General features: G+C 39.2%; 1 protein-coding gene and 1 non-coding gene across 2 annotated transcripts in view; both read right to left on the reverse strand.

The window, feature by feature from the left end:
- KCTD16 (potassium channel tetramerization domain containing 16) overlaps positions 1-25,038 on the reverse strand; it is a 313,774-nt gene that overhangs the window by 241,887 nt on the left and 46,849 nt on the right. The window lies entirely within an intron of this gene.
- Positions 19,471-19,577, reverse strand: LOC113896693. Its single transcript, XR_003512072.1, has one exon. It is a non-coding gene; the product is annotated as a U6 spliceosomal RNA (small nuclear RNA).

Here is a 25,038-nt window from a genome sequence, read left to right on the forward strand (position 1 = left end):
TGCATTTTAATATGCTGTTAAAGAATTTCAAAATATCTTTTTTTAGTGTGAATACATATTACCAGAGGAATGGCCACAGTTAAAGAAATTATAATTACCTGGGTACAATTTAAACAGAGCTGGCTTTCAGAAGCACTGTGGCTTTGTTGGACTTTGTTAAAAGTTCCTTGTAAAACAGAGAGCCTGAAAGGAAAAAAGAAACCTTCTGATTCGTGAGACTTTGAAGGTTGAATTGATACCTTCAAAGGTATAGAAATCCAAGGCGAGAAGTGAGTACACAAGGGCTGAGGTTGGGGTTAGTTAAAAGAAAGGAAGATTATCAGAAAGAGGAAATAGGGAGATAAGATGTTTCATGCTGTCCCTCATCAGTGCATCAACCAACCCTCTCCTCTCTGCTGAGTTCCATAGACTGAATTCAGGCAAGTACTGACAACACGTAGAGTGACTATTTCTGCTGCCCACCATGCTCATACAATATTTCATAAGAGTAATCATGATTCTGAATAGACATTTCAAGTTTTCGTGGATTCTGGAGAAATACTGAAGAGGTCACAACCTCACGTTCAGAAGTATAAAAAGTATTATACATCCCATTTCCACTGCCTCATCAAATAACTCTGGGTTACCATGTCTTAGCGGGGCATTTTAAGTCTTGGTTGAATCTATCCACTATCATGATTATACAGCGGAAGTGAGAAATATACTTAAGGGACTAGATGTGACAGACAGAGTGCTTGATGAACTATGGACAGAAGTTCGTGACATTGTAGAGGAGACAGGGTTCAACACCATCCCCAAGAAAAAGAAATGAAAAAGAGCAAAACAGCTGTCTGAGGAGGCCTTACAAATAGCTGAGAAAAGAAGAGAAGCGAAAAGCAAAGGAGAAAAGGAAAGATAAAAGCATTTGAATGCAGAGTTCCAAAGAATAGCAAGAAGAGATAAGAAAGCCTTCCTTAGCAATCAATGCAAAGAAATAGAGGAAAACAATAGAATGTGAAAGACGAGATCTCTTCAAGAAAATTAGACATACCAAGGGAACATTTCATGCAAAGATGGGCTCAATAAAGGACAGAAATGGTATGGACCTAACAGAAGCAGAAGATATTAAGAAGAGGTGGCAAGAATACACAGAAGAACTGTACAAAAAAAGATCTTCATGACCCAGATAATCACAATGGTATGATCATTCACCTAGAGCCAGACATCCTAGAAAGTGAAGTCAAGTGGGCCTTAGGAAGTATCACTAAGAACAAAGCTAGTGGAGGTGATGGAATTCCAGTTGAGTTATTTCAAATCTTAAAAGATGATGCTGTGAAAGTGTGCACTCAATATGTCAGCAAATTTGGAAAACTCAGCAGTGGCCACAGGACTGGAAAAGGTCAGTTTTCATTCCAATCCCAAAGAAAGGCAATGCCAAAGAATGCTCAAACTACCTCACGATTGTACTCATCTCACACGCTAGTAAAGTAATGCTCAAAATTCTCCAAGCCAGGCTTCAGCAATACGTGAACTGTGAACTTCCAGATGTTCAAGCTGGTTTTAGAAAAGGCAGAGGAACCAGAGATCAAATTGCCAACATCCACTAGATCATTGAAAAAGCAAGAGAGTTCCAGAAAACCATCTATTTCTGCTTTACTGAATATGCCAAAGCCTCTGTGTGGATTGCAGTAAACTGTGGAAAATTCTGAAAGAGATGGTAACAGCAGACCACCTGACCTGCCTCTTGAGAAACCTGTATGCAGGTCAGGAAGCAAGAGTTAGAACTGACATGGAACAACAGACTGGTTCTAAATAGGAAAAGGAGTACGTCAAGGCTGTATATTGTCACCCTGCTTATTTAACTTTTATGCAGAGTACATCATGAGAAATGCTGGACTGGAAAAAGCACAAGCTGGAATCAAGATTGCCGGGAGAAATATCAATAACCACAGATATGCAGATGACACCACCCTTATGGCAGAAAGTGAAGAGGAACTCAAAAGCCTCTTGATGAAAGTGAAAGAGGAGAGTGAAAAAGTTGGCTTAAAGCTCAACATTCAGAAAACGAAGATCATGGCATCCGGTCCCACCACTTCATGGGAAATAGATGGGGAAACAGTGGAAACAGTGTCAGACTTTATTTTTCTGGGCTCCAAAATCACTACAGATGGTGACTGCAGCCAGGAAATTAAAAGATGCTTACTCCTTGGAAGGAAAGTTATGACCAACCTAGATAGCATATTCAAAAGCAGGGACATTACTTTGCCAACAAAGGTTTGTCTAGTCAAGGCTATGGTTTTTCCAGTGGTCATGTATGGATGTGAGAGTTGGACTGTGAAGAAAGCTGAGCACCGAAGAATTGATGCTTTTGAACTGTGGTGTTGGAGAAGACTCTTGAGAGTCCCTTGGACTGCAAGGAGATCCAACCAGTCCATTCTAAGGAGATCAGTCCTGGGTGTTCATTGGAAGGAATGATGCTAAAGCTGAAACTCCAATACTTTGACTGCCCCATGAGAAGAGTTGACTCATTGGAAAAGACTCTGATGCTAGGAGGTATTGGGGGCAGGAGGAGAAGGGGATGACAGAGGAGGAGATGGCTGGATGGCATTACCGACTTGATGGACATGAGTTTGTGTGAACTCCGGGAGCTGGTGTTGGACAGGGAGGCCTGGTGTGCTGTGATTCATGGGGTCGCAAAGAGTCGGACATGACTGAGTGACTGAACTGAACTGAACTGATCTGATGCTCCTAAAATGAAAACGCTGTATCCAGAGAAAGAAAAAATGGTTGGAAGACATTCAGAAAACATTTACTAAAACATTCTAAAGACAAAGAACTCTAAATCTAGACTCTAGGTATTTCTTGATGTCCATCTTTTAAAGCTCTTCTTTCTGATACTAAAAACCAAATTGAGGACCATGTAGTGGGATGGGTGGGTCAGTGTCCACAGCATTCAGGCTGTAACCCTGTTCTTTGAAAAATTTAAAGCAACTGAACTTTTCCTACAAATTGAGTTTTTACAACACCAGAACTGTGGCTCTAGAAACAATCCAAGACCCACCTATCATTTTGTGCTATCAGCAAAGAACCCACCTGCCACTGCAGGAGATGTAAGAGACATGGGTTCAACCCCTGGGTTGGGAAGATCCCCTGGAAAAGGGCATGGCAACCCATTGCAGTATTCTTGCCTGGAGAATCTCATAGACAGAGGAGCCTGGTGGGCTACAGTCCATGGGGGAACAAAGAGCTGGACAGGACTGACGTGACTTTAGCAGGTATGCACTCACACCTCCCATTCATCTCAAAGATCAGATCAGATCAGTCCTCAGTCGTGTCCGACTCTTTGCGACCCCATGAATCTCAGCAAGCCAGGCCTCCCTGTCCATCACCAACTCCCAGAGTTCACTGAGACTCATGTCCATCGAGTCAGTGATGCCATCCAGCCATCTCCTCCTCTGTCATCCCCTTCTCCTCCTGCCCTCAATCCCTCCCAGCATCAGAGTCTTTTCTAATGAGTCAACTCTTCGCATGAGGTGGCCAAAGTACTGGAGTTTCAGCTTTAGCATCATTCCTTCCAAAGAAATGCCAGGGCTGATCTCCTTCAGAATGGACTGGTTGGATCTCCTTGCAGTCCAAGGGACTCTCAAGAGTCTTCTCCAACACCACAGTTCAAAAGCATCAATTCTTCGGTGCTCAGCTTTCTTCACAGTCCAACTCTCACATCCATACATGACCACTGGAAAAACCATAGCCTTGACTAGACGAACCTTTGTTGGCAAAGTAATGTCTCTGCTTTTGAATATGCTATCTAGGTTGGTCATAACTTTCCTTCCAAGGAGTAAGCATCTTTTAATTTCCTGGCTGCAGTCACCATCTGTAGTGATTTTGGAGCCCAGAAAAATAAAGTCTGACACTGTTTCCACTGTTTCCCCATCTATTTCCCATGAAGTGGTGGGACCGGAAGCCATGATCTTCGTTTTCTGAATGTTGAGCTTTAAGCCAACTTTTTCACTCTCCTCTTTCACTTTCATCAAGAGGCTTTTTAGTTCCTCTTCACTTTCTGCCATAAGGGTGGTGTCATCTGCATATCTGAGGTTATTGATATTTCTCCCAGCAATCTTGATTCCAGCTTGTGCTTTTTCCAGTCCAGCATTTCTCATGATGTACTCTGCATATAAGTTAAATAAGCAGGGTGACAATATACAGCCTTGATGAACTCCTTTTCCTATTTGGAACCAGTCTGTTGTTCCATGTCCAGTTCTAACTGTTGCTTCCTGACCTGCATACAAATTTCTCAAGAGGCAGATCAGGTGGTCTGGTATTCCCATCTCTTTCAGAATTTTCCACAGTTTATTGTGATCCACACAGTCAAAGGCTTTGGCATAGTCAAGAAAGCAGAAATAGATGCTTTTCTGGAACTCTCTTGCTTTTTCCATGATCCAGCGGATGTTGGCAACTTGATCTCTGGTTCCTCTGCCTTTTCTAAAACCAGCTTGAACATCAGGAAGTTCACGGTTCACATATTGCTGAAGCCTGGCTTGGAGAATTTTGAGCATTACTTTACTAGCATGTGAGATGAGTGCAATTGTGTGGTAGTTTGAGCACTCTTTGGCATTGCCTTTCTTTGGGATTGGAATGAAAACTGACCTTTTCCAGTCCTGTGGCCACTGCTGAGTTTTCCAAATTTGCTGGCATATTGAGTGCAGCACTTTCACAGCATCATCTTTCAGGATTTGGAATAGCTCAACTGGAATTCCATCACCTCCACTAGCTTTGTTTGTAGTGATGCTTTCTAAGGCCCACTTGACTTCACATTCCAGGATGTCTGAAGGCTTGTAGAAATTGTAAAAATCTAGAATTATGAAACAAAATTATTCTTGGTGAAACTTATATTCTTTCTCTGGTCTTTTGAGATGTAAGTGTTCTACCTGGTCTTCTCTAGGAACCAAGGTTATTTTTATCCAGGGTAAAAAAAAGGAAAGGCTATTTTGAAAACTAGGCCCATAAAACATCTTAAAATTCTTGTTCAACTGTTCTATTAAAAACTAGTGAACTTCGCACTATCATACTCATCTCATGGCTAAAATCTTAAAATGAAAGTGATAATAACCTCTGTTTGTGTCTATATATCTTTTTTTGTCTATATATCTGTTTATGTATATCTAAGTATATATGTTCTAGACATCTGATGTTTTACTACCTTCACATGCTATTACCAAAATTAGTTTGCAAAGAGTTCTATTTAATTGGCTTAAAGACAAACAAGCATTGTATAAATCAAGTTTACCCACAGAAATATAGAAGTTTTTTCCAAGTTCATATGATCTAGGATAATCTTTGGTAAATAAAAGGCTATTTATTGTTTTAATTAAAACAGGCTTATCTTTAGAGTTACCAGCATTAAATATAATGCTTTTATTATACCTAAGTTTACTAAAAGTAAAAAAAATCTCATGCTACTTCTGATAGAGAATTTGTCATCAAGAAAGATAACTTAAGATGATAATTAGCTGTTTAATGTCTTGTGAGATTTTCATGACTAATCTAAACATAACTGTTAAGAACAAATGAACTAAACAGATATAAATAAAAGTTTATAAACTTTTCAATAATGATTATGCTTTATGGTGTGTCTAAGTAGTTTCCAAAGTCTTTTTGATAATTTAAAAACTTAAAGTTATATTGAGATAAATAAAATAATTGATATTCACTGAGTATCTAGATCATTTTAAGATAAAATCCTGAAATATTAACTATTGAACATGATTTAACCTCCTTTATCTTCCCTTTACAGAAGGACTTTGGGTATATTATTAAACATGACTTGTGAAATATTGGAAAACTAAATATGAAGAAGAACGTACTTCCAGAAATTATAAAATGTGTTTATAAATTTGCCAATCCACATAATTCTATTGCAACAAACAATCCACAGTTTCTTACCTCTCTGCTGTCTTAGCTCAGTCGGTAGAGAATCTGCCGGAAGTGCAGGAGTCCTGGGTTCAATTCCTGTCAGGAAGATTCCCTGGAGAAGGAAATGGCAACCCGCTCCAGTATTCTTGCCTGGGAAATCCCATGGACAGAGGAGCCTGGAGGACTATACTCCTCATGTTGCAAGAATCAGATATGACTTAGTGACTAAAACCACCACCTGCCTTCTTAGGCAGGAACAATTATCTACAACTAAAAAGCAAGGACATTGGGATACAGAAGACCTAAAGAAGGTATTCAGTGTCACACAGCCCATACGTGCTGTAGCTTAAATTCAAACCAGGCCATCTGACCAGAGCTCACAACTTTTACCACTAAGTCAACCTTATCCTTCTTGGAGAACCCACCATCTTTGGCAAATGCTTAGAATCTCTCCTTGGGAGTGATGAGGAGTTTCATGAATCATCCTTATTTTCTTGCGTGGCTCACCTTGTGACCAGAAAAATAGATTTTACAATGAGTACACACAAAGCATGTATGCCAAGAAACATAAATCAGTGGGTGAAAATGCAAGGGGGGAAATTCATACTTAATAAGGAGCAGATGGACTAAAATATCTTTGTTGTAGGACAGGGAATATAAGTCAGCAAAGAGGTTAAATAAAGAGTTGATTCAATGACTTCTTCCCAAAGATGAGCAGAGCATCCAACTGCTGGCTATTAAAAGAAATGGCAACTAGAAATCTTGAGTGCTCAGCTGGGCTTGAGCTTTGTGCACAATGCCTATTAAGCATGACACTGAAGCTGAAATTTTACACACTAGGTGGGCAATTATAATAAATTCATTTTTGTGTTACAGATTTTTTTCCCCAAGAAGAAAAAAAAAATACTGAGATGGGGAAGGGTGTCAGGTCAAAGCCTTGATGTTCTTTTATTAAGATTTTTTTTAAGCCCATTAGAGTCTCAGGGTTTTGAGGCGATTGTACAGTTTTTGATAAAACATTACCCAAGTGAATTATTTATAAAGCTGCAGGAAACTGCAAACTCTGGTGAACAAATCTTTTTGATGTCCTCATCTCCTGCAGGCCTGTTTTGGTGCCACCCTCTGTCCCCTTCTGCAGATATTCTTTGGCTATGGCTGCCCATTTGCCTCAAAAGGCAGCCCAGCCACCAAAGAAAAGCAAAAGATAGGAAAAAGGCATCCAGTCAGGGTGTCCCTCTGAGCCCGTGTCCCTTCTGCCACCTCACTCAGTCTGAGAGACTGCTGAAGAGAGATTGCTGTTGTTGCTAAGTCATGTCCAACTCTTTTGTGACCCCATGAACTGTAACCCACCAGGCTCTTCTGTCCATGAAAATTTCCAGTCAAGAATATTGAAATGAGTTGCCATTTCCTTGTCCACGGGATCTTCCTGACCTAGGGACTGAACCAAAGTCTCGTGCATTGGCAGGCAGATTCTTTACCAGCTGAGCCACCAGAGAAGCCTGAAGCATCATTAGACAGTGGGAAAAAGAAGATTAAGACAATGGACGCATATACATATATAGTTGTTTTATAAATAGAGCCTAAATGTGTTGATAATGTCTATGAGTCACCAAAGTTCCTCCCAACCCTTTAGAGACAACTCATTAAAAAAATCTGTTTCACAGTCTCAGAAACATATTAATATATGGATTTTTTTATGTCACTATTATCAGGCCATACAAAAAAATCTGAATCTGTACCACTGGAGTTTTCTTTTTCATATATGAAGCCCTTCTTGAGGCCATATAACTCTTCTTCATTCTGTCAGAGAAGCACTTGAAATATTGGCATCAGACAAATCTATGATAACTTTAATTTCTACTCCCATCCCTGTATGAACTTAACACTCCTGAACTTGTTTCTTCAATGTGACGATACAGATAATAACAACTACAATTTAGAGTCTGTGAGAACTGGAATTATTACAATAAATCACAGCACCTGATACATCTTGGCTACCTGATGCAAAGAGCCAATTCATTGGAAAAGAACCTGATGTTGGGAAAGATCGAGGGAAGGAAGAGAAGGAGGCAACAGAGGATGAGATAGTTAGTTGGCTAGCATCACTGCCTCAATGGACAAGAGTTTGAGCAAACTCTGGGAGATATTGAAAGACAGGGAAGCTTCAGTCCATGGAGTCACAAAGAGTCGGACATGACTGAGCAACTTCACTTTCACTTTTCACTTTTATGCACTGGAGAAGGAAATGGCAACCCACTCCAGTGTTCTTGCCTGGAGAATACCAGGGACGGGGAGCCTAGTGGGCTGCCGTCTGTGCGGTCGCACAGAGTCAGACACAACTGAAGCAATTTAGCAGCAGCAGCAGCAGCTATTATGATGAGAGCTCATTCAACACGTTTAAGAGCCTTCTAGGAACCAACAAGAGCCTTCTAGGAACCAACAAGTGTTTTCAGCACAGGAAGACAACTTCATGGATTCCTAGTCTTCATGGAGACTACAGTCCTTAAAATGTATTAGTATTTATACTAAAGTTGAGTGGAGCTGGTGGAAATGGACAGGAGTTGTTCCAAGACCAAGGGTTATCTTCTTAATTGCATTATCTCCTGACCAAGTGCCATAACAAGATCATGTAATACCAATTTCACACCATAACATTGAAATCAAATGGTGGCAGAGCCATTCTCTGTCTGAATAGAGAACTCTTTAGGGAGGGAGAGGAACAGTAGCTGTCATCAGTGGAACAGCAGGTTATCACATTGGTGTGGATGGTTATTGTTCTACTTGCTGTTGTTGCTGTTTTTTTAAACCATCTAGCCTGCCTGCAGTTAAGGTAATAACATTGCACAGTGCTGATATTCTGCTTTGGAAAAAAATATAGACATTTCCCACACCTATATCATTCTTACAAGTAGATTATTATCTCTCTACACCTCTTGGTTTGCTATGGCAATAGATTTAAAGTTGTATCCTTTCACTGAAAAATTAGAGCACAATTCAATCTGCTATGCTTTTATTTCTCCACAGTAGGAAGGTAAGTCTGTAAAGAGCCAGAAATTGTACATCTCTGACAAGTAAGAAAAGTGGGGTTTTAAATACACGATTTCCAAAAGGAAACTTCATTCATCTCATTGTAACTGACCAAAATACTATGAAATTGTATTTAGTAAAAATGTGTCTAAAGTTACTTCATAAGTATGGTCCTCAATATTAAATGTATATAAATTTTGAGCAAATTAAACTTTTTTTTGGCCATGCCTCATGGCTTATGGGATCTTGGTTCTCGGGCCACAGCAATTGAACCCAGGTTCACAGCAGTGAAAGCGCCTAACTCCTGGACTGCTAGAGAATTCCTGAGCAAATTAAAAGGAAAGGTGTCATATTTAAAGTCATTCTATTGTTAATTGTTTTTAATAAATGAAACCATAACCCTTTTTTCTTATGTAAATTTAGATTTACACATGTATGAACATTTTGAGAGTCAAAATCACCATATTTATAAAAGAAAAAAAACTCATGTATTAAATGCATTTGTTCTTAAATGGCGATCATCTGTTTTTAATTTTCAGCTTTATGCTATAAGTATTTTCCAGAATCATATTCCAACAATAAGCATGCACAATTCTTATAATGAGAAGAAGAGTATAAAAATAAATAGTATATGTACATATTTATTAATATATATTAATATTTAATAATTAATATTTATATTAATATTTATTAATTTTTTAATTGATTTCATTTATGTATATATGTATGACCTTTCAATTTTACTTTAGAATGTCTGCATAACAAATAGTAATAGAATATATAGGAACTTTACCATTTCTAATTATTTAAAAGAGAAATTCTCCATTAAGCATTAGCTTAGCTTTGGTTCCTTCAAACCTCTGCTGATCTTTCTTTTTGTTTTTGTCTTTTTAATGAAAAGTGAACAAATCTCAGGATCAGACCCTTTGAATAGAAAATATTTGGCTGGAATTTAATATTATGTTAGTTATATTTATTTCTATGCCTTCCTTCATCACAAATTATGATCATTCACCAGGTAGGATTGGGATATAAAACTTTTTTAACAAATCTTTTGAAGTAAAATATATAAGATTTAATTATATATATATATATACACATATATATACACACACATATATATATATGAGTGAGTGAGTGGGTGAAGTTGCTCAGCAGTGTCCAACTCTTTGTGACTCCATGGACTATAGCCCACCAGGCTCCTCAGTCCATAGAATTCTCCAGGCAAGAATACTGCAGTGGGTTGCCATTTCCTTCTCCAGGGGATCTGCCCGACCCAGGGATTGAACTGGGTCTCCTGCATTGTAGGCAGACGCTTTACCACCTGAGCTACCAGGGAAGGCAATAGCACCCCACTCCAGTACTCTTGCCTGGAAAATCCCATGGACAGAGGAGCCTGGTGGGCTGCAGTCCATGGGGTCGCTAAGAGTCGGACACGACTGAGCGACTTCGATTTCACTTTTCACTTTCATGCATTGGAGAAGGAAATGGCAACCCACTCCAGTGTTCTTGCCTGGAGAATCCCAGGGACGGAGGAGCCTGGTGGGCTGCCATCTATGGGGTCGCACAGAGTCGGACACGACTGAAGTGACTTAGCAGCAGTAGCATATATGCTAAAGGTCATACATGAATTTTAACAAAACCCATGAAATTGAAATTAATTTGATTTGAAAATGGAATTATGACAGTGTGAATCAATATTATTAATCTTGATTCCCTTGCCACCTATAGGCATTTCCTGCACTATTATGTCCCCTATGCTTTAAGAACCACTGGTCTAAACCAGCTTGGGCAAATGAATAGTACCTTCTAAAAGACCTCCAGAATCAGAGAATTTACAATTTTTCTCATAATTCATTACAATGATCATCAAGATGGCCACACATTCCAGTTCCGTGGGGGTCCAGTCCACTGTTGCCCCAGCATAGTCATCAATCACATTGCCTTTTATACTCCAGTGTGTCCGGATTTGTGACAATCCATGGGTGCTTATTCATCTGCTCATCATTTTCTGAGCACCTACTCTGGACCTTCCTCTGTGACAACAACTGAGGATATAAATGTGAGTAAGATAGTTCACAGCCCTCAAAGAGCTCACAAATAGAAAATCCGGGCAAAGGACCACTTAATGTCGATACAAAGTGATGAGGTCTGTGCCATGTGCTGTTAGGGGTCACAGGGAAGGATGACAGATAAATCAAAGGAACACTGCAGTTTCCTCCGTGTGAAGGGCAAGAAGACTAGCTAATCAGGGATGAAAAAACTGGATGAATCAGCTCCACAGTAGGAGGTAGGTCTTTGCTTTATAAAACAATGTTTTACGTTGAATTCCTGAGTATTTAGGGAACTGGTGTGGTAAGAATTACAGAAGAACACATACAATTTCCTGCTCATATTCTTTCAGTGGGTGTAAGGCATGAGAAAAACCTGTCCTGCCTGGTGAATCTTATGTAAAGACAGATAAAAATGTTTGCTGAGGAAGGATATTCTCCAAAATTCACTAGTTCTAAAACATGAATCAGATCATGTTAACACCATGCTTAAAACCTTTCATGGTTTGATCATGGTTCTCAGAATAAAATCCACACTGCTCCCCAGGACCCACAAGCTCTGCCCTTCCTCTACAACCACATTTCCTGCTAGTCTCAATCTAGCTCACTAAGCTTTGGCCATCTTACCATATGCCAATTTTTTTCCCACTTGAGCTCTGGGCTTTACTTTGGCTGTTCCCTCTGCCTGGAGTGCTCTTCCTCCTGTTCTTTGAAAATCTAACTCATTCTCATGCTCCAGGCCTCAGGTCACATGTCATTCACTTACAGAAGTCTTCCCTGATCTACAGGACTGACTCGGTGTATCTGTTTCCTGTTTACTATCTTCCTCATGAAGGGAGGAGCATAACTGTAGTGTGTTTTTGGGTCTGGCACAGTGAGTGGAAAAAAAATAACTAATAAATATTTGTTGTCTGGATTAACACAAGTTTGGGGGCATGAAAGAAAACATGGTCAATTACTGAATCAAAATAATTCATTAAGATTGTAAAAAATAGTCATGTTCTGTCCTCACTCAGCTTTGAGTGAGCTAGGAAAGAAGAGAGCTAAAGTCTGCGTTTCCAGGTATGTGGGTTCTTTGTGAGGCTGAGAAAAGGCCGACTAGAAGAAGCCTCCCTGTAAAGATTAAAGAAGAAGGTTATTCATCCCTTCAATGGTACTTGCCAAGGGATGCAATGCATCTATATCTGCAGCGAGGCTGGGAGGTATTTTTTACACTTTGAATATCCACTTTCAGATTACACGAAGGACTTCTCAGGTGACCTTGAGTAAGTCATTTAGGTAAGTTTCTGTGTTACTTAAAATGAACCATCTCTATAGAGAGAAGTGATGAGGCTTGTTAATTTACATTTGTAAAACACTTTGAAACCTCTGGATGAAAGAATTTCTGCAAAGAGGTACAAAGAATAAGGTAATATGTTGGGTCAAATTTGACCCTTTCTCAGAAGCAGAGAGGGAGAAAGCAGGCTTGAGGACACTTAAAGGGAGCCTCTGGCACATTCATTTTTCAAGTTAATCTTCTTCTAAGAAAACTCCCTGCTTTCAAGATATCAAGTGTTTCAACCACACGTATAAGTTATTATTCTAATAATTATTTTCCTTCAACATTTCTCTCCTAAAATCCCAGCTTTGTGTAAAGGGAATCTTTGGGTGGGGGCTGATTTGCCTGGGAGGTTTAACCTTTACAATGCTTTTTTAGTTTGTTCATTTTTACCCTACATCAGTGATATCAGGTCTCAAGTGTGACAGTCTTTGTGGCTGAGCTGATTGGGACCCAAATGAGGTCATTTCATCAGTTCCTGACAGATGTTTACAAGGTACAGTCAGAGATGAGAGTACGCTTAGGAAATAGAAAAGAGAATTTCAAAGAAAGTTGTCAATCTCTGAGTTAATTATATCCGTTCATAAAAATGGTATTAATAGTTACTTAAGAAATAATACTAATAGGATAGAACATTTTCTGAGGATAATGATCTCTTTCAGCAAGGTAAATACAGACTCAAAGATAAGGCTTTAATTGTGAAACTGTCAAGGCAAAAGCTAAGCCTTAAAAAAAAAAAATAGGGCAACCACTTTTTCAACATGCCACACCAAATACATACTTGTGTTGAGCCCATGAAAGTATATAGCTTTCTTACATTTTTTTTTTTATCTCACAGCTTTGTTTTCTTTGGGTGGAAGGTGGGCAATAAGCAATTGTATTACTTGCTCTCAGGAATAGGAAGGGCTTATCTGCCTTCTATACCTTGCCCTCCCTGGAAGAGGACTGAGTTCCTTGCCCCTTTTAATGGATCTAGGTACTTGTCCTGGGGAAACTCTTCCCTCATAAGGCTACAGATAATGATGTTCCTTCTCTACATGTCATATCTCTGAGATTTTTTTTTTTTTAACTTACCTTCTAAACGCTCAGAGGCAATGCACAGATGAGATTTTTCCAGGTCAAACCCTGCATGCTATCCAAGAGCACACTCCAGCTGATCACTGGTGCATCCTGGACCATATCTATGATTCCAGTTGTGTGAATATTGTACGTGGAGCCACAGGGGTTGCCCCCATCCAACCTTAGTAGTCAGGATTTCTTATCTCCTGATACATGAATTATGTATATGGAATGGAGCCAAATATACTTCCTGGCCACTAGGCGCTGATATTTCCCCTTGTGTACCAAAGTTTACTTAGCCTTTGAACTATTTATCTGAATAGATGCCAATCACTTCATATGGACTGGAAAGATGGAGTGCAAAGTCCCCAGGGACTGAATTGTAAACTCCTGCTCCACCTTAAGATTCATCACCTTGACAAGAGAGTATTGAATATGTTGACATGACAGAAAATGGTTGAACCACTAAATTCCTGTGGTCAAGGCATCCTAAACAAACAATAAGATCTTGTTTAGTTGCTCAGTCATGTCTGACTCTTTGTGACCCCATGGACTGTAGCCCGCCAGGTTTCTCTGTCCTTGGGATATCCTAGGCAAGAATACTGGAGTGGGTTGTCATTTCCTTCTCCAGGGGAATTTCCTGAGCCAGGGATCAAATGTATGTCTCCTGCATTGACAGGCAGATTCTTTACCACTGAGCAACCAGGAAAGCCCAAAGAGTAAGATATTATAAGTGAATGTTATTTCAAAATAAGTAATGACTGCAGGTTTTTCTCTAGCTTTTGGTAGGACACCTATTTGTCCTGTTTGGTTGGAAAAGAGCCTGATCATCTTGACCTGAAAGAAAGGAACTCAGGGTGTCATCACCATCATCTACTCAGACAACATCAAAGAGCAGCCACTGAGTACAAAGCATGTTATAACATACATGCTAAGAAAACATATTTTCTCTCTCTGTAAAAGAAGGCAATCTTTAGAGGATGAATTCAAAGACATTAAAACACCCATTTTTCAGTCACTTAACTGAGCACAATGCCAACAGCCAGGTTTAGGGTATATAGAGCAGCCTGCAAATGGGTGAATTTTTGCCTCCAGCTATTGGTTCTGTAAATTGTCTCAGAATCCCCTACATTTAGAAACAGCATCAAAATCCTGCAGTGACTATAAGAAAGAAAATGACATACCATTTGTTTAGAAGATCATCTCAATTTGAGATTGATCAGGCAGCATCTGTGTTCATGTCTAGCCTACTAACCCATTGACGGTTCCCAAAAGGATATACATAGAACCTGCTGCTAAGTCACTTCAGTCATGTTCGACTCTGTGCAACCCCATAGACGGCAGCCCACCAGGCTCCCCTGTCCCTGGTATTCTCTAGGCAAGGATACTGGAGTGGGTTGCCATTTCCTTCTCCAAGGCAGGAAAGTGAAAAGTGAAAGTGAAGTCGCTCAGTCGTGTTCAACTCCTAGTGACCCCATGGACTGCAGCCTACCAGGCTCCTCTGTCCATGGGATTTTCCAGGCAAGAGTACTGGAGTGGGGTGCCATTGCCTTCTCCTGCTACAGCTCACCAAAAGTCTTCAGTTAGAAGTGTGGGGTGGTAAAGAGTGGAACTTTGAGACAGCCTTAGATTTGAGTCCAGCTTCCCTGCTTACTTAGAGTCATCTCTCTCTGTAGTTAAGTGACTAATCTTGCTTCTACTCCTTCATCTCTAAAATAGGTAAAATAGCATTGAATTCATAGAGCTGTACAGAGGAAATGAGACCAAGTATAAAAAAGTACAGTATAGTAGTAGAAAGTTGGGAAATAATAAGTATCCAAGAAACAGGAGTAGTTTCCTTATTTCCCTCACTTTGAATTAAAGGGGACTTAATTGTGTCAGGGGACTTCCCTGGCAGTACAGTGGATAAGTGTCCATGTTTCAACTTCAGGGTCATGGGTTCAGTGCCTGGTTGGGGAACTAAGATCCTGCATGCAGCATGGCACAGCTAAAAGAAAAATATATGTCAGTGACTGAAGGACACTAGGACTTTTAATAATTGTGATTTATTTCCCCTATGAACTTGTGCAAATGCACTTAAGATCTATTTTAATTGTATGGCAACTGTATACAATTATGCATTATCTCTTGTGTTATCTAATATTTCAATCACAGCATACATTGGTTATACTTTTAAACACACTAGATATTGTAAGCTCCCAGCTGAATGAAAGGTTCTTGAGTACAAGGGCTGTTAGCCTCTGTTCACAAATGCACTTTTCAGTTCAGTTCAGTTCAGTCGCTCAGTCGTGTCTGACTCTTTGAGACCCCATGAACTGCAGCACGCCAGGCCTCCCTGTCCATCACCAACTCCCAGAGTTTACTCAAACTCATGTCCATTGAGTCAGTGATGCCATCCAGCCATCTCATCCTCTGTCATCCCCTTCTCCTCCCGCCTTTAATCTTTCCCAGCATCAGGGTCTTTTCCAATGAGTCAGCTCTTTGCATGAGGTGGCCAAAGTACTGGAGTTTCAGCTTCAACATCAGTCCTTCCAAGGAGCACCCAGGACTGATCTCCTTTAGGATGGACTGGTGGGATCTCTTTACAGTCCAAGGGACTCCCAAGAGTCTTCTCCAACACCATAGTTCAAAAGCATCAATTCTTCAGTGCTCAGTTTCTTAACAGTCCAACTCTCACATCTATACATGACCACTGGAAAAACCATAGCTTTGACTAGACAGACCCTTGTTGGCAAAGTAATGTCTCTGCTTTTAATAGGCTGTCTAGCTTTGTCATAAATTTCCTTCCGAGGAATGTCTTTTAATTTCATGGCTACAGTCACCATCTACAGTGATTTTGGAGCCCAGAAAAATAAAGTCAGCCACTGTTTCCACTGTTTCTCCATCTATTTGCCATGAAATGATGGGACCGGATGCCATGATCTTAGTTTTCTGAATTTTGAGCTTTAAGCCAACTTTTTCACTCTCCTCTTTCACTTTCATCAAGAGGCTCTTTAGTTCTTCACTTTCTGCCATAAAATGAATTTTTATGGTACATTTAAATGTTGTCATGGTTTGATCATAGGTATTTATCATGTTATTCAAGTTAGTCATTTAAAAATACATCAAACACTTGAATAACATGATAAATACCTATGATCAAACCATCACAACACCTATCTACTCATTTATAAGTTTTTTTGTGGGGGAGGGCAGGAACTACAGTATGTAGGTACTTTATAAAGGTCTAAGTATAAATACGGAGAAGGCAATGGCACCCCACTCCAGTACTCTTGCCTAGAAAATCCCATGGACAGAGGAGCCTGGTAGGCTGCAGTCCATGGGGTCACTGAGGGTCGGACTCGACTGAGCGACTTCGCTTTCACTTTTCACTTTCATGCATTGGAGAAGGAAATGGCAACCCACTCCAGTGTTCTTGCCTGGAGAATCCCAGGGACGGGGGAGCCTGGTGGGCTGCCGTCTATGGGGTCGCACAGAGTCGGACACGACTGAAGTGACTTAGCAAGTGTAAATACTTAGAACACTGTATTCATACAGCTGTTCTTCCCATGTCATTGGCCACTGTGTCTTGATTTAACATATTTTATTATATCTAGGAAATAAGATTGAGTCTTCTGACACACAGCAAATATCCTATGTTTGATACATAAAAAAATAAATAGTCTCAAATAGCATAAATGTTGGTGAAATTGAAGCACTGGAGTATAGCCCAATGAATTAAGAGAGATGTACACAGAGTCCAAGGGAAAATGTGGTTACAGATGATCTAAATACCTCCTAGCTATCTAGGTCTTCCAGCTTTCTGGGGCTGATAACACGATATTGGGGCATCCTAGGTGAAGTTGGTGGTCTCAAATACTGCACCATGATAATCTGACCTCCAAGAGTCTAACAAGAAGCTATGCCTAAACTTCTGTTAATTACTCCAAGAGATGAAGAAAAGGGAAATGGTTGCTTGAAACAATTTTAGGATTTTCAAACTTGAAACAAATATTTTGTCTTAGTGATTCACTAACCATGGAAGCCTTCAGTTGAACTGGTCCTAGTTTGCAGATTAAAAATGATTAGTTTTATGATTCGTAAACATTTATAAAAACTTTGTCCTACAATTATCTGAAACCGAGGCTACTCTACTGTGGTGGTGGTGGCAGGCGTGTTTTAGAATAAAAACAATTCCTTGAATTCAGTATTTCAATAGCGTGCTTTGGAGGACATTGGGGTAAGTAATGCAGACACCTCTGCCCTCTAAAACATATTTGGGAGGGATGCAGAGATATATATATATATATATATATATATATATATATATATATATATATGAAATATAAAGTAGAATTAAATAATATAAAAAATCTTAGTGATTATGGTCTACATATTGCTTGCTTCTTCCAAGGAGCAAGCATCTTTTAATTTCATGGTTGCAGTCACCATCTGCAGTGATTTTGGAGACCAAGAAAATAAAGTCTTACTGTTTCCATTGTTTCCCCATCTATTTGCCATGAAGTGATGGGACCGGATGCCATGATCTTAGTTTTCTGAATGTTGAGCTTTAAGCCAACTTTTTCACTCTCCTCTTTCAATTTCATCAAGAGGCTCTTTAGTTCTTCTTCACTTTCTGCCAAAAGGATGGTGTCATCTGCATATCTGAGGTTATTGATATTTCTCCTGGCCATCTTGATTCCAGCTTGGGCTTCATCAAGCCCAGCATTTCGCATAATGCGCATAATGCTTAAAAAGGCAAAATTTTTGCCACAGTGTTCACCTTGTATATTCTGATCTTTCACTACTCCCCACTCAGAAAGATTTTTAATAGCTTAGAGATTTTAAGTTATCAATAAACACTTTCTCAAGTTCTTTATGGACGAGGTTGATCACACTATCTGAGCTTCTGTTTCACCTAATATATATAATCCCATTAATGGTTCATATTCTTCACAGACAGTAGTTTTAAAGTCCTAAAATTCTAGTAAACTATGATTTTCCTTTAGACCAAAAACTTTCCAGTTTGGCCACTAAACCTCTTAGGACTTCTTGTTGCTTTTGCAGTGTTGCTAAGAAGGTGTTACTTTTTGTCTATCCCAAGGGAAAGTCAGGTAGACAGAGTATCACTAGTAAAAGGTCTCTTGGGAAATTTTTGGAGATCACAGTTGCTTGTCTTCCCTGATACTGTCCTTCCTAATGCAACACAAGTAATAATGAACATATGGATGTAAATTTACATTCTGTTCCTAAAAACTAACTTATAGAGGATCCTGTTTGCAGAACCCCAGAGAGACTGACCTCCAACAGATAATCTGACAATCTGTCTCTTAGCACAATACTTTGCAATCTCCCTGATCACTTTTTTTTAATGAGATAAAAGAGGTCCGTAGAAGTCAACTGTTTTGATCAAGACTACAGCACTTAGAGTAATCAAAGACTTTCTTTGTCTTTAGATTCCAAACAGTAGGAAGAGAATGGAAAATATGATGTTTGTATCCTTTCAAAGAATCACCACTGCACTTTTTTCTTCTGTACATATGATGCTGTACCTATCCTCACAGGTAACTCTTGGTCAGTGAAGAACACAGTTTGAGAAAGGGGGCATCTAGATGTGATATGCCTGGATTCAAGCCCAGACAATAGCAACATAATCTCATTTTATCCAGTGGAGGTTTGAAACCATCCCAGTACAATTTGTGGAAGCAAACGATGGAAGAAGTACAGGCCTGGAATATACAGTATTATTATCTCCCTGGGTGATTATAAATGAGCCAGGAACCTACTTCTAGAAATATACTTCTGCCAGTAATTATCTGTATGACTTCAGTTAAATCACTTAATTTCTCCAAATCTCCACTTTACCATTTGTAAGAGAGTCAGACATTCTCAAATGTTTTTATTTGCTCAAAATTCTATGATTGGTTTGAAAAGTGAAAGCGTTAGTCCTCAGTTATATCTGACTCTTTGTGACCCCATGGACTGTAGCCTGCTAGGCTTCTCTGTCCATGAAATTCTCCAGGCAAGAATACTGTGGTGGACAGCCATTCCCTTCTCAAGGGGTCTTCCCAACCTAGGGATCAAACCTGGGTCTCCTATATTGCAGAGATTTTTTTTTACCATCTGAGCCACCAAGGAAGCCCCCAAAATATGGAACACTTCACAAATTTGCATGTCATCCTTGTGCAGGGGCCATGATAACCTTCTCTATATAGTTCAAGTTTGAGTGTATGTGTTGCCAAAGAGAGCACTTAATTGATTGAGGCTGTCCTCTTTGCTAAATGTTGATAATTTTATATGTCCCTCGATTGTCTGAAGCAAGATGAAATGCTTCGAGAAATGAACTCACTCTGAGCTCCAGGAACTACATTTTTTCCAGAGTCAAAGGTGATTTGGTTTCTTCCTTCAACGTCAGAAATTAGTTGGAGCAAGAAGCAACACATTCAAAAAGGAAGGAGGAGTTCTGGTTGAGTTGCCCACTTTATCTTAAGGAAAGCACTCTCCAGATAATGTTTTGAGTGCTAGCATGTGCATTTACAAACCAGATTGGTTTTGTCCAGAGACCTACCCAGGCCTTAGATACACAGATCCATAGACAACAGGTGTTACCCTAGAGATGCCCACAATCAACTGCCTGCTTCTTTCCAAAGTCCCAGGTGGGATCAATGGTGATTTAGTAAAAAACATATCTGACAACAATCCTTTTTTAAATCCCTGATAAACTAAAACAGGGACTGTTATATGAAACAACTGTTTTTAAAGGTCTAAGTATAAAACAAGCTTCCAGATTCCATTTGCATTTAATTTGGTATCAGTAGATGTATATTTTCTTCTCTTTTAAAAGCATTTACTCTCTCAAGGTTAAGTACCTTCAAAGAGCCACCATCTCAACTTGTAATAAGGGAAACTTTTTTAGGATAGGAGAAAGCCTGTTATAAGTTTCTCTCCAATCAACTATAAGGTCTTGAGAAAACTACAAAAATATGACCACATGATCCTCTTAAAAACACACACACACACACAAAGATTCTGTTATTTTCTATAGCCACATGGAGGCAAGAAGTTCATTTTTGAACACCTCAAAAAGGGAAGAAGGGTTCCAAGTACTGAAATTATATACTTCTTCCCTATTTTTTAAAAAAGAAATAAATTTGATGAATATACAATCACCTTGATGAGGAAACTTGTATACAGTACGTGCTCTGTGCCAGTCACAATTCTGGTGCTCCTGAGGATACACAAACACATGAAGTATCCTAGTCCCTGAAATGGGAGCATTACACTACTCTCGCGATTTTTATAGCTATTTGAGGATTATCATAATAAAAAATGTTTACTGATACCCAGCTTCCAATATTCCATAACTAGAAGTGATATATAGGATATCTTTCTGTAATATATAATCACATAGTATGTAAATATGTAATAATTGTAAATGGCAAGGTAGGAGAAGAAAATATGCTGGCTTGGGGATAAGGATGACAATGAAAGGGGGTTTGGTGCGAGACACAGCAAGATGACCATGAATCTTCAAGCGTACAGTATCCTGGATGAAACTGGGATCCCTTCCCAAATTGATACATCTAAATTACAATACTATTAAATCTACTCTATTAAGAGACTTAGATATAGCTCTGGACATGGCTGGCTTTAAACAACAGGTCATAGAAATTACCTACTGAGTTCCCTGTGTCATTGACCAAATGAATTCCTGATAGTAGAGATATCAACTCCTAGTGAGGATGGAAAAGAGGAAGAGCAAGGGGGAGGAGAAAAACAAGATAGAAGGAGATGAGAAAAAAAGAACCTGCCTTCAGCTGCAGTCTCCATGCTGTAATCACTGAGTTAGAGACAGTTCCGGGGAGAAGGCAATGGCACCCCACTCCAGTACTCTTGCCTGGAAAATCCCATGGATGGAGTAGCCTGGTAGGCTGCAGTCCATGGGATCGCGAAGAGTCGGACACGACTGAGCGACTCCACTTTCACTTTTCACTTTGATGCATTGGAGAAGGAAATGGCAACCCACTCCAGTATTCTTGCCTGGAAAATCCCAGGGATAGGGGAGCCTGGTGGGCTGCCGTCTATGGGGTCGCACAGAGTCGGACATGACTGAAGCAACTTAGCAGCAGCAGCAGCAGAGACAGTTCCAGATGGATGAAACTTCTGACACTCAGCCTTTGCCCTGAAACTTGCCTACTGTAATATGATCTATTTGCATGTCTTTTCCAGCAAAATGTTCCATTAAGGTTTCTGCCATGAGCCTCATAATCACACCAAAATCCAAGAAACTCAGTAGAATGATTCTTTGTGATCAGGTTGAACCCCACTGTGAAAAAAATTCACCTGTGAGACTGCAGGTGCCAATTATCACCCTAGCCTGTACTAATCAAAGGTGAAAATTCTTGGCTCTTTTAGTTTTTCTAAGGAAGTGACATTCCCATTTATTATTCATCTACTTTAAGTTTTCACAGAAAGCATTAGGCCACCTGTCCAATGTTGACACCTAAGGAAAACTGACACACCGAAAATTAATAATAGCAGGTTGCAATACTTGCAGATTTTCTGAAAACAGAAAAGAAAAAAATCAAGATTAACTCTGATTTGGCTTTAGGTAGCTCTCTCCATAATGCTATTTACTAGAAAGTATTTATGCAGCCTTTGCCCACCCAAATAAATCGGCATATGGATACTTGGATTTAGAAAGATGATAAGTGGGGTGGGCACTGGTCTCTTACATTTTAAAAATAAATTAATGACAGCATTTTTCTGAATAAACACTTCTTTTTCCTTAAAATTTTCAACTTACAAAAGCTAATGTACACACAACTTTCAGAAATAGATTTACTACCTACACTATATTGATAGTTCACACATTATAAGCTGCCAATGACATGTTGGTATATGTAAATTGCATATGCACATATGCAATTTTTCTATGCACATATGCGTAGAAATTGACTGCATAAATGGTCAGGAAACTATTGGAGAAAACCCAAAACTTTGGGGATTGGAAAAGAGGTTTTAAAATGCCACTTTTAATGGCTGTCTTACTCAAAATTTATCACCATGCCCATTTTAGTTAGAACATAACACTAAAAGGGCTGGCTTTTGTTTCTGCTACTTGCAAATCAACTACTCAGTTCAGTCAAAATAACACTAATAATAATAGCTACTATTTATTTAGTGTTTTGCCAGGCTCTCAGCTAATAATGAACTTGCAATATCTCACCATGTTCACAAGAAGCCTTTGATATTAGTAATATTTTTAAACATGAGGAAACTGAGGCAGATAGAAATTATATATTAATTAGCCCAACATCATGCAGCAGAGAACAGTGGAGCGGGGGTGAACCTGAGTACTTTGACTCCAGAACTCCCTTTTAAACAGTATGCTGTCCTTCACTACCTACCCATACACGTTGATTTAAATATAGATTTGTCACTCAACACTCTTCAAGCTTCACCTTAAGTGACCCTCATTGATTCATCACTTATATCTCAAGACTTCACTATACAGATCACAGAATCTGACCAAACTGAGACTGGCCACTTCCCCACACACCCTGTACTTTTTCCTTTTCCAACGGTACTAATGATATTTCCTTAATGCAAAATGCAGTCATGCACTAAGAGCAGAAGGAATTGAAACCAATTTAAAATTTATATACAGATATATAATAATGATAAAGGGTAACATTTATCAAGCAGTTACTACATGCCAAGAACTGTATTAGTCCATTTACATAAATGTATCATGAATGAAATTGTGTGAAATGACACATAGTTATTGTTACCCCAATTTTCCAGATGAGAAAATCAAATCTTAGGAAGGCTAAGTATTTTGTCTAAAACAACCTAACTTATAAGTATTGTATTGGCCAAGAAGTTTTTTTTTTTTTTTTTTTCCTAAGATGGTACAGAAAAACCTGAACAAACTTTTTGGACAACCCAATAATACAGTCTCAAACTGAACTCCAAGTCAGCCTAACTCTAGGAAGCAAGTTTTTAACCATACATTCTAGGTTACATCTATCCCAAGTTTTAATTTCCATTATAGTTGTTTAAAACTAAGTTCTATATCTTTCTGCATGCATGCTCAGTCACTCATTTGTATCTGACTCTTTGTGACCCTATGGACTGTAGCCTGCCAGGCTCCTCTGCCCATGAGATTTCTTAGGCAAGAATACTGAAGTGGGTTGCCATTTCCTTCTCCAGGGGATCTTCCCGACCCAGGGATCGAACCCACATCTCCTGAGTCTCCTACACTGGCAGACAGATTCTTCACCACCGAGCCACCTGGGAGGCCCTCTATATCTTCCTACTAAACCATATACTTCTTAGAACTAAAGCAAGATTTTGCATCTCTGCCCTACCCTCCAATACACACACAGTTCCAAGTACAATGAAGTAAGAAAAGCAAACGAGAGGCAAAGTAAAAAAGTGAAGGGAGTAAAGGCAGAGAATTTCAGAGCAAAATGTCAATTGTGTGACTTCAGTGATACAGAATCCCTGAGAGGAGTGCACTTTCCCTGCCCTTTGAAGCACCGCCTCTGCTAAATGTGCATCACTCTTGTCATGGCTAGGCTGACATGGCAGTAGATTATTGCAGAAAGAGCCCGTGCACTCCTCTTCTGTACAGCTGTGCCAGAACTATCCCCTAGATGTAAATCTAACCTTAGTTCCAAGAAGTAAACAGTTCAGTAGAAAGAAGGCTGTGCCGGAAACATCCCCAGGTGGAAATGGCTCACAACTCCCTCACTTTCTCTGAATGCTGTGAAAAGCACTGTAGTTTGTAAACATATTGGAACCCATTGTTAATTCAGGCTTCTCAGAGATTCTAAAGCCCCAGAGACTGTATAATCAGTTTAAAATTTTTTAAGGAGTAGGTTTTAAGTGAGATTGGGTACATCCTCAGTTACACTGCCAGTGGTCAGTCTAAGAAATAGGTATGTAAATTAAAGAAAGTTATTTAAACATACCAGAGCCAGAAGATATTAATAAATTTGAGTGTGATTCTAAAAATGGGCAAAGACTCGAGTCAGCAAAATTTAAAACCACTTCTAATTTTATCTGACCCATTCAGTTATATTCTCCTTCTTGTGACAATATCAGTCCCTACGGTATTATAGAGAACTAGCATGGGAAGAACAGCAGACTCAAAGTCAAGAGACAAGGATTCAAGGTCAGGTCAGACTGTCATTTAAAGCAGAGTGAACTCCAGGAAGTTATCTAGTCCCTACGAGCCTTATTTTCATATGTACAATAGATATGGCCTGACTTATTGAATTTGTATTCTTAGTACAAAAACCCACAAAAAATACTTTACCATTTGTAAGGTCTATTACATGATATATATTAATCAACGGGGGAAAAACTGTAGCCACACTGTGAAGATAATATGTAATAAACGTTTTTTATTTGATTAAAAGAGAGGATTGGTTTTTTTTTTCTCCCTACCTCCTCCTTTTCTTCTCACTTGACTGCATAATATGTGCCAGATGTTGTATTAGGTGCTGGGAATATAGTGACAAACTAATCAGATAAGATACCTTGTAGGGTAGGGGGTGGGATGACAATAGTGAATGTGTAAATAAATACATGAATACTTTCAGAGGATGAGAAGTATTATAAATAAAATGATAATGATTACAAAAGAACTTCCTGAGGCAATAACACATGGTCAACAACTGGAAAAATCACCGAGTCTGTAGT

Source organism: Bos indicus x Bos taurus, chromosome 7 (assembly GCF_003369695.1).
Source record: "Bos indicus x Bos taurus breed Angus x Brahman F1 hybrid chromosome 7, Bos_hybrid_MaternalHap_v2.0, whole genome shotgun sequence".
Lineage (NCBI taxonomy): Eukaryota > Metazoa > Chordata > Mammalia > Artiodactyla > Bovidae > Bos > Bos indicus x Bos taurus.